The sequence below is a fragment of the Bos taurus genome, chromosome Y, assembly GCF_002263795.3.
Source record: "Bos taurus isolate L1 Dominette 01449 registration number 42190680 breed Hereford chromosome Y, ARS-UCD2.0, whole genome shotgun sequence".
Classification (NCBI taxonomy): domain Eukaryota; kingdom Metazoa; phylum Chordata; class Mammalia; order Artiodactyla; family Bovidae; genus Bos; species Bos taurus.
The window spans coordinates 23986579-23997852 of NC_082638.1; the positions used below are offsets into that span (position 1 = coordinate 23986579).

The 11274-nt window shown below is 51.1% G+C and overlaps 1 pseudogene; it reads left to right on the forward strand.

The window, feature by feature from the left end:
• The first annotated feature begins 539 nt into the window (after positions 1–539).
• LOC132344454 (protein Shroom2-like) lies at positions 540–2930 on the forward strand (annotated as a pseudogene).
• The last annotated feature ends 8344 nt before the right edge of the window (positions 2931–11274 follow it).

Below are 11274 nucleotides of genomic sequence, written 5' to 3' on the forward strand. Positions count from 1 at the left end.
TTCACTCCAGTATTCTTGGGCTTTCCTTGTGGCTCAGCTGGTAAAGAATCCACTTACAATTTGGGAGACCTGGGTACAATCCCTGGGTTGTGAAGATCCCCTGAAGAAGGGAAAGGTTACCCTCTCCAGTATTCTGGCCTATAGTCCACGGGGTCACAGAGGGTTGGAAACTACTGAGCAACTTTCACTTAACTTCAAGTTACTAGTAAGTGGGGAGGGTTTATACATGTGGAGATAAAGGAATGCAATGAAGAGGGGTGTTCCCTGTGTTTTTCTGCTTGGGTGAAATGCTGGAATTTTCCCTCTGAATTTAAGCACCTTGAGGCAGAGTAGGGTCAACCTACTCTGTTGGACTCAGAGTAGGGTCAAGTTGAGTGGCTGTGGGCAGGAACTCCTAGAATTCATCCTCCCAATCCTGGAATGTGTGACCTGGATAGGCCCATCTTTGAGTTGGGCTCCCCTGTCTGGAAGGCTCCACCCTAGGACCAGCCGGTTCACTCATGTGAGTTCTGATCCTTGAGCTATGCCTGGAACACAGCATGTCTCCAATGGACACCTCTTGTTTTGGCAGAATCGAGTGGGTGATGGACAACACCAAGATGAAGATGGTGCCCATCAAAATAGTGCACTTGGAGAGCCAGCCTTGAGAAGGAAAGCTGTCAGTCACTGGCCCGCATCCCAGAGCCACCCACATTGCCCCACGGCCTCCAGTGGGATCAAATCAAGATGCTCAGCAGGTCGGAGCAGTCCTACTCACACTTCTGCCCCTACAGCCTCCAGGGTGCCAAGCCCCAGCCCCCTGGAGACCCTGGGCCTCCCGCCAAGGACGGTCGGGCCTCCCCTCCCACGCTCAGGTACATGAAGGCCAAAGATAGGGCCGATGATGACCTCAAGTCAGAGGAGCTGGCCCGCAAAAGCTCAGGCAGGGATAAGTCACTGGCAGATATCCTGGACCCCGATGTGAGGATGAGAACCACCATGGATCTATGGAAGGCATCTTCCCTAAAGATGAGCACCTCCTGAAAGGACTGCAGCAATGGAGGAAGCTGCTGTCCAAGGTGCTCTCGCCCAGGATGGCAGAGAAGTGAGTAAACCACCCCACCCCATCTCTGCCCCTCACTTTCCCTGTGTGTGGTTCTAACCTTTTGTGCTTCCACCTTGAGGGGCCTGAGATGTATCTCTTTATCCATTCACGTGCATGCTCTCTGATGACAGATTTCTCCATAGGTGTTTGGCACTTCGGGGATTATTTTTTTGACACCCACCTCAAATTAAATGTCCATCTGGGCAGTGACGTCAGTTGGGTAAAGATGTGAAAAGACACATTTCTAGGGATGCCCATGGGTGCTTTTCTCATAAGGTAGCGGTTCTCTGCTGTCTGCCCTTGGAGCACTTGGCAATGTTGGGAGACACTTCTCATTGTCTCCTTTGGGACAGTGGAGGCCAGGGATGGTGCTCATCAAAGTTCAGGGACACAGGACAGTGCCCCCCCCCAAAAAAAGAACAATCAAATGCCAAAGGTCACTAGTATTGAGGAGCAGAAACTTGTTACAGAGGTGTGAAAATTGAGGCTACGGAGGATATGTGCTTACAAAAAAAAAAAGAACTTCTGTTTTTACATATTTAGCTGAGGGGGTAAATTTGCTGTAACTCATTCTGTATAGAGAACTGGATGGGAAGCTTCCCTGGTGACTCAGATGGTTAAAGAATCCACTTGCAACAGGAGAGACCTTGGTTAAGTCCCTGGGTTGGCAAGATCACCTGTAGAAGGGAATGGCTACCCACTCCAGTATTCTGGCCTTGAGAATCACGAAGACAGAGAAACCTGGTGGGCTACACTCCCCAGGGGTTACCAAGACTGGGACATGACAGAGTGACTAAGAGCATCACATTTTATTATCTAAAGGACCCTCTCTAGCCTCTTGCATTCAGTCGCCTACCCTCCAAGATGCATCTGCTTACATCTGTCATACCCGTGCATGTGGTCTTGGTAAATATCACTGATTGACAGTAGATGGGAGCATGAATGTGCAGCAGACAGGGGCTCAGAGGCTGCAAATGTGGCTGCTGGTGGAAGGATGCCTGGTGAACTTGGGGTCTGTGGCTGCACTCTCAATGGCAAAAGACAGCTCTCCATAGACCTCAGGCTCCCCAAGAAAACTACCTTTACCCTCCTCCCCCACAAGCAGGGCTTCAGGTACTATTTGGCAGGGGTTTCTAGTTCTGGCTGGAGTCCCTGGTGGATCAGATAGTAAAGGGTCTACCTGCAATGTAGGAGTCCCCAATTCGATCCCTGGGTTGGGAAGATCCCCTGGAGAAGGGAATGGCAACCCACTCCAGTATTCTTGCCTGGAAAATCCAAGCAACAGTGGAGTCTGGGGGGGCTACAGTTCATTGGGTCTCAGAGTCAAATGTGACTGAGCAACTTCACTTTCCAGTTCTGGCCTCAGGACCTGCCATTTCCACACTTCTTTTTGTTTGCTTGCTTTATTGATTTTTTTTTTTTTTTTTGCATACTCCCTAGAATGTGTGATCTTCTCTTCCTAACTAAGCGATCAAACTCTTATCCCCTGCATTGGAAGGCAGAATCATAGCCACTGTACCGCCAGGGAACCCTACTCTGTTCATGCTTCTGCTGGCTCCTTTCTCTGGCTGGTGTCCTTTCATCAGCCCTGTGATTTGCAGATCCCAGCCCAGGTTTCAGGTGTACCTGCAGGCACATTTTGTTTCCCAGGAGGGAGGAGACCAGCCTACTGGAGACCACACCCTTGGCCACCAACTACATGTACTACAGCAAATAGGCCCCCAAGGCAGAGCTGCTGATAAAGATGAAGGACCTGAAGGAGCAGCAGGACCCAGAAGAGGACTCGGGGAGTGACTTGGATCATGACCTGTCAGTGGAAAAGTTAGGGAGGCTGAAATTCAGATGATAATGTGCTGGCTGGTGGCCCTCAAGTCCACCCTCAGCCTGCCCCTGAACCATGTGCCATTTGTGTTGGGCAGGATGTTGACATTTGGGCCTTCATGTGAAGCCTTTTATGGGAGAGTCTTCTGTCCTAAAATTGGGCCTCTCCGCAGGACCTCCTTGCTATCTCTCTGTCATGAGATTCAGTGTCAAAAGAACTTTGTGGCCACCAGTCTCTTTCATTTTAAGATCAATGGATAATGTCTCTTCTATTCCAGTTGAAACCCAAGGGACTTAATTATATGACCTTTAGAGGGTCCATACCATTTTTGAGTGCCAATTTAAAATTCTTATAATCAGGTAATAAATCCAACAGCAGATTGTAAAGCCTGTGCTAACCAAAAAGCAGTCACTGTTCAACTCCAAAAACTAACCCACGCCCTTAGGGATACAGCAGCAACATGCAAAATAGTCATTCATTCCCTGAAGGCACTGTGTATTCACAGCACAAAAACAAACACACAATACAGGGCCTGCAGGCCACACATGGCCCCCACTCTGCTATTGTCAATTATGTTTTATTTAAAGACAACTAATTCATTATTTTACACATGGCCTCTGGTGGACTTTAATACTGTAAGCCATGTTGAGTAGTGGCTGTGTGGCTTCTAAAGTCTAAAATATTTACTCTCTGGTTCTTTACAGAAAACATTTTCAAACATAATGTAGTTGGTCAGAAAAGTAAAACTGGGTGAAGGCATACAGAGATAAAGCAGTGTGATAGTAGAGAAGGCTCTGATGAGCTCATAATGAAGAAAATCCTGGAGTGACATTAGGGACTGGGGGGATGTGGGGGCAACAAGTACTAAGGCCCTGGTGTAGGAGATATGTGACATGTTGGGCAGGCAGCAAACACCACTGGTGGGAGCACTGTGGACAGAAGGAGGGAGGATTGTAGATGTAGGTCAGGGATCAGAGGGTGGACCAGAAGGAAGGAGAGTGGGAGATGAGTTCAGGGTGCAGTGGCTGAAGCTGTGTGCACAAGGAGGCTAGGAGGGGAGGTCAGGGGCCAGTGTCTATAACTGGAAAAAGAGGAGGGAGGACCAAAGAGGAGATCAGAGACCAGTGTTTGGAGTGGTGTGGACAAGGACTGGTATGATTGGAGAGGAGGGCACGTACCAGTGGGTGAAGTTGTGTGGACAAGGAGGAGGGAAGATTAAACAGGAAGTCAGGGCCTTGTGGTAGGAGCTCCATGGAAATTTAAGAGGCGAATTGGAGATCAAACTCTGGTAACTGTGGCCGGAGCTGAGTGGACAAGGATGGGAAAGAATGCACTTGAGGTCACACAGACCCATGGCTGCAGCTGTGTGGACAGGGAGGAAGATGATGATCAGAGAGGATGTCAGGGACCAGTGATTGGAGACATGTGGATAAAGAAGAACAAGACTGGAGAAACAGTCAAGGTGCTTGAGCTGCAGCTGTGTAGACGAGGAGGGACGATTGGATATAACATCATAAGACAAGTGGCTGGACCTGTGTGAACAAGGATGAAGAGGTTTGGAGATGAAGTCAGAGACCAGTTGGCTGGAGATGTATGGACATGTAGCTGGAGAATTGGAAAGGAAGTCAAGGACCAGTTTCTGGAACTCTCTGTACAAAGAAGAAGAGGATTGTAGATAACTGTCAGGGACAGGGGGGCCAAAGCCATGTGAACAAGGGTGAGGAAGATTGCAGTTCAGGTCAGTGACCACTAGAAGCTGTGTAGACAAACAGAAAGGGGAATGAGAGACAAAGTGAGGGACCAGTTGCTAGAGCTGTGTGGACAAGGAGGAAGATTGGAAGTGTGGCTAGACCAGTGGCTGAAGCTTTGTGGAAAAGGAGGAGGAGGACCAGAGAAGAGGTTAGGGACATGTCTTCTGGAGATGTTTCAACAAGCAAGTGAAGGATTTGTGATAACAGTCAAGGCAACCAGTGGCTGGTGCTGTATAAAGAAGGATGAGGTAGATTGGAGATAAAGTCAGGACAAGTGGCTGGAACTGAGTATGCAAGGAGGAGAAAGACTGGAGATAAAGTCAGCAGCAAAATGGTCAGACCTGTGTGAATAAAGATTAGGTTTGGTGGTTTGGAGATTTTAAGTCAGGGATCAGTGGCTGGAGCTGTGTGACAAAAAGGAGGCAGAATGGAGAGGCAGTCAGGGACCAGTAGCTGGAGCTGTGAGAACTGGAAAGAGGAAGATTTGACTGGAGGTTAGGGACCAGGACCTGGAACTTTGTGGACAAGGAGGAGGAAATTTGGAGAGGTGATCAGGAACCAGTGACTGGAGCTGTGTTTATAAGGAAGAGCAGGATTGGAGAGAGGGTCAGAGCCCTGTAGCTGTTGCTGTGTAGACGAGGAGGGAAGATTGGATATAAAATCAGAGACAGGATATAAATTGGATATAAAATCAGTACCTGTGTGAGGAAGGATGAGGGGATTTGTAGATCAAATTGGGGACCCGTGGGAGGGACTGTGGGGACACGGATGAGGAGGATAGCAGTTCAGGCCAGTGATCACTTTAGATGGAACAGTGTTGACAGAATGGAAGACCTTTGAGAGACAAGGTGAGGAATCCAGTTGCTATAGCTACATAGACAAGGAAGAGGACGCTTATAGAGAAAGTCAAGGGACAAGTGTCTGGAGTTGTGTTGACATGCAAAGAGAGGATAAGAAGAAATACAGGGACCAATGATTAGAGCCCTCAGCACACGCCCAATAAGGATTAAAGAGGAAGTCAGGGGCCAGTGGTTGGAACTTTTGGGACAGAGGAGATCTGGAGATGAACTCAGGTGTCCCTGGCTAGTGCTGTTTGGTCAAGGAGAAAGCCTTGCCATGAGCATGAGCAACCTTTGCCTTTTTTGTGAGGTTTCAGAGATGGACCTTCACTGCAGAATAAGCACCTTCTACCTGTAGAGTCTTCCAGTTTGAAACATCACTCTTTGTACTCTGCAGAATGCATATATCAGGCATCAGGACTATAGGATGGATGGCTTAGCTTGATCTTCCTGCTGCTCCCGGACCCACAGGCTTGGGAGAATGGGCAGGCTGGGATGTGTTCTCACATGGAGAACAGAAACACTTTGATAGGGCCTCAATAGAGTAAATGGGCAGACGTGCATGTCCCCGGCACCAGTGAGTCGTGGAACTTAACTGGGAGCTGTCCTTAGCGTCTCACAGGCAGACATTCGAACAAGGTTTAGGGAATTTCCTCATGCCAGGAGAGCATGCCCCATTTCTCCCTCTGTGCAAAGTGTGGCCAAGCTGCTGCAGGCTTGAGCAGCATTCATGTCTGTCCAGCAAGGGAGGGAGGGTACCACATCCCCTTCTGTGGTTCAGCAGTAACCACCTACTGTTGGCTTTCAAGTTTGAGAAAGCACTCTCCAAACGTGTGGACTAAAACAGTCTGATCTCCCACTGGTGCAACTCACTCAGGAGGAGAAGGGCTTGCCTTCATGCCAAGGATAAGCTTCTCTTCTAAGCGATGGTGTCCAGAGAGAGGCAAACGGCAAGAGCACCACTTAGAGAGACAGAGACACACGGACACCAGCCCTTGGTACACATACAGAAGGATTGCCCAAAGCAGTGCTATGGCCAGAAGTAGAGATAAAGAGACACAGAGAGAGCTCTGTACCCTAAGTCTCTGGTTTCCCTGAACAGTGGATATCAATTGTAGCAAACAGTAAGCTTTTCCCCTACTTCTCTAGAATCCGGACAGCAACAGGCTGTCTGTCCCATGGAGAAAATATCCAGCCACTTGGTGCCTTTGCATATCCTTTGGATATTCAGTGAGAGCACCCAGTTATTGACTTTCCCTTGGGACACAGGAGTGCACTGTTCAAATTGCAGAACAGGAACCCTGGGTAGGAACTTCCAGAGCCAGGTCAATGACAGTGCCTGGCGTAGTGGCAGATGAAAAACCCTCTCCCTCCCTGGAGCAGAATCTGGCCACGCTGGGGTGCTGGAGCCCAGGAACCATGAAAGATGCCCTCTGGTCTAGAGGCATGTCCATAAGGGTACTGCCCACTACCCTCTTGGCCACTGGTCTAGATTTGGGCCAGCAACCTGTGCGTGGCTCACAGCCTAGGGCCCCGCCTGTTTGGTTGATATCCCAGGGCCGGTTCACCCTGTCCTGGGCTGTCTGCCACTCCTTTCTTCAGCCTCCAGCCAACCCACACACACACCAGCCCCTGCCTCCCAACCACCACCATCTCTCCCCACCCTCAAAGAGCTAGTGGGCCCCACAGGTTTACTGCAGCCTGGGCCACCATTGCGCACCACTTGCTGTGCTATTATGTTCTGTCCCTTCACATCTGCACCAGCTTGGGGTCATGGCCAGGGCCAAGGGGAGCATTGAGAGGTGGTCAGAGGAAGGCAGGTGTGTCCCAGGATCCCGGACCTTCTTAGTTGTGAGCCTGGTTGCTCAGGGGGCAGGGGCTCCATGGCCTGCCATCCCGATGTTGTGCACAGCTGGGACCTTGCACACCAGTTGTCATGCCAGGTGAAGAGGCCACCCTCTTCAAGGTGGAGGTGGTGGAGGACAGCAAGGGCCTGGTGGACACAGACGTGATGGGGATCGGGCTGATGTTTCAGCGTCTGGCAGAAGACATCATGGAGGAGGTGGAGGTTGTAGCGGATGAGGAGCAGGAACAGGGGTCCTCCTAGGAGCTAAAGGAGAAGACGGTGGAGGAGCAGGGCCAGGAGAGGCCTGGAGGCCCGAGTGAGCTGCCAGCGCTAGATGTACTGCAGGCACTGGCTGCCCTGCAGGTGGAACTGAGCTCTGAGCATGAGAAAAACCACAGGGCCTATGTTCGTTTCATGCACAAGAGCATCAGAGGAGGAAGCGTGACTTGGCTCAAAGGAGCACCATCATCCAGGGCATCCCTGGCTTCTGGGCCAAAACTGTATCCTTTCTGCTGCTCCTTGGGGTCCGCTGCTCAGGAGGAGGAGGAGGAGGGGCAGGAGTAGGAGCAGGAGGAGGGGTTGGGGTGAGGGCACAGGAAGGGTGCTGGAGGCCCCTGAAGGAAGTGTTGTCCTGGGCAATTGGCAAGCTCCAAAGGCACAGGCGAGTAGAGTCTGGGTAGGCCCACACCTGTAAGTGTCACAGCCATGACTTTGAGTGTCTCTTTCAGGCCTGCATCTGAGGAGGAGCAGGACCCGAGGCCTCTAAGTCAGGAATGACCAGAGACAGTACACCAGAGCAGCCTCGGCAGACACTTATTATTGTAAATGTGGAGGTTCCCGGGAAATAGCTGAGACATGGGACACACACACACGCACGCACGCGCGCGCGCACACACACACACACACACACACACACACTTTGCTTTCAGAAATGGTTTGTCAAAATGACTGCAAGTCTGAACATGTAAGCAGTGACATGCCACCTCCCAGCATACACAGTTCTGGAGAAGAGTAGCGGTCAGAAACAGCCCCTGCATAGGGAATGCAGACCACCTCAGATGTAGAACACCACAAGAAACCCAGAGCCATGAGCGTATCTGATGGTATGAGAGGGCCTGACGACATCAGTAGAGAAGGCAATGGAACCCCACTCCAGTACTCTTGCCTGGAAAATCCCATGGACGGAGGAGTCTGCTAGGCTGCAGTCCACGGGGTCGTGAAGAGTCGGACCCAACTGAGCAACTTCACTTTCACATTTCACTTTCATGATTTGGAGAAGGAAATGGCAACCCACTCCATTGTTCTTGCCTGGAGAATCAGAGGGAAGGGGGAGCCTGGTGGGCTGCCATCTATGGGGTCGCACAGAGTTGGACACGACTGAAGCAACTTTGCAGCAGCAGACGACATCAGTGGTGGCTGGGCAAGCGGAAGTGCCCAGCATCCTTGCAGATGCCTGTTCGGGTGTCTTTCCTCCACCCCAGACTAGGGCTGATGCTTCTGGCTCTTCTTGGCCTGGCATGTGGCCTGAATGACTCCTTGACCTAAAGCAGGTTGTGAACCACCTTCAAGTTTCCGTCATAATCAGCGACCAAGATAAAGACTTTCTCAGCAACATGATCAACTTGAAAGTCAGTGAGGGCGACTGAGGACGGTTGGGTATGGGACCTGGCAGGGAATGGGAGGATCATGTTATTAATGTTCCTGCACTGTGAGACTTTGGAGAGGCATCGTGGAAGCTGTTAATGCCTGCCTTGGAGGCAAGTTAAGGCCCGTAGAAGCTTGCACCTTTTCCCTCCTCCCTGTCCTGGTAGGTGCAGGTGCAGAGCCATCTACGATCCTGCTGCAAGCTGATCTTTACCTATCAGGACAACCCCTACTTCTTGAACATGCTGATCATTAAGAAGTATTATCTTGACATTACTGGTAAAACGTGGCTCCGGGGGTGATGAGTGTGGGTGTGCAAGGGTGTGGATGATCCACCTGTGGGATCCACCCCAGTTTCCCCTGTCTTTCTGCAGGGTGTAGGGCACGTTGTTCCACTCCAGTCCACTGGTTCTGGGACTTTGAACTTGGAGAACCCAGCTGCAGGCTGGACACCAGGATCCTTAACTTTCTCAACTGGTTGTCAGGCCATAACTGCTCAGAATTGGACAGTATTGCTGAGGTGAGGTTGCTTTGGGCCTGCACACAGTTGGCAATTGATGGAGTTCTTGGCTGCTCAAGGGAGGGTTCTGGTCAGCTCTAGGCTGACCTTGCTCATGTTGCCAGCAGGTCATCAGCAAAGACGTTTGGGACGTTCCCCTGAAGTAGTACTCCAGGGAGTAATGTTCTTCCATGAGAGGTAAATGACAGAAACACATGTGGTGAGGAGGTCTGGAGGTGGGCTGAGAAGGGACAGCCATGTAGTAGCTGTGACACTGTCCTTTCCCAAATGGGAATGCTCAGGCTCATGCAAGCTGGCTGTGGAGCCTGAATTTGGGCCATGCATGTAGCAGGTGCCCTGCTGAGACTGGGGGCTTGGGGACTCGGTGTGTCCATGAGTGAAGCAAGTCTCCCTCAAATCTGCTGCGGTTGCAGTGTGAGAGTCCTACGTGATACTATTAGAGGCAGGGTGAATTACGTATCTTTGTCAGAATCATCCGTCTGTGGGTCCTGTCATCCCCCAGCCTCCTGCTGCTCACTGAGTTTGAGATTGCCTGGGCTTCTCACTCCTGCCCCTTACCCTGGGAATTGAAAAGGCATCCTCTCTGGGGTCGCAGTGCACCTGTGTGCTGACTTTGGAATCATCTGTAAATTTCCAAATCCACAACTCAGCATCTCACCACCACCTGACATGCTGCACTGGAAGCAGCTTCAGGCTGCCTTGGGAAAATACAGAAGAGCTCGGGGAGGAGGTGGACAGGGAGACCTAAGGGCAGGACATGGTGCCTACTGATGCCGTCTCTGACATTACTGGACACGGGCATCTTCAGCTCCTGAAATATCTGTGTTCCCCGTTTGCATTTGTGTCCCCATGCAGAGCATGTGTGTATATACACGTGTGTGCTTGTGTCGTCTGTGTGTGTGTGTGTGTGTGTTTCTGGCCAAGGCAAGATGCAGAGATGAAAGTGACAGGAGAGGAGGTGCCAAACAACCAGACAAGGTGGCAGGAGGCGTCACCAGTCTCAGGGTGGTTGGTTGCCCTATTTCCACAGTGACCCAGTCATAGAGGGGAACGAAGAAAGGATGGCCAGTCATAACTCGGGACCGTGGCTCCAGAAATCTGTTATTAGACCAAATAGAAAACACGCTCACCATTTATACCTTGTTGTGTGTGTTTGGACTGGGAAGATGGGGTGCATGGTCTGAGGATTCACCCATAGCAAATCAGGTGGCGTGGGGCTTTGAAACCACTGCCTGTGGACCCCTCAGTCTGTGGGGACGAGGGCTGGCCTGTGGAAATGGTAGACGTGGCTATGGCAGGACCTGGGCTGGTGAGGAGGCTAAGGTCCTGTGAAGATGGGCAGAGACCCAAAGGAGAAAGAGGCACAGATTGCTTGCTGCACTGGAGACTTGTTCCACACACGTGAGAAAGAGACCTGGGAATGTCCTTGAACAGTGCAGCCCATCAGCCAGCACACTCCCTCCCCAAAAGTGGCACACACTGGCACGATGTGACACAAAACGCTAGATGTGCTCAAGTAAGCTGTACGTGCAAAATTTCAGGCATCCTAGGAGAGACAGGGTATGAGAGTGGCATGCCTCCAGGCACTTCCAGCCTCCCTGGCAGTGTAGAAGGGCGAAGAAACCACAGGTGTGGGTGTAGGTGCGTGCCTCTCTGCCGGGGTGTGCCTGTGAGGGAGGAAACAGGGAGGAAGCAAGGATAGTGGGTTAATTGCATGCCCCAAAGAACCTCGGGAAAGTGGGAGACAGGGAAGCCCCTGGGGCAGTTT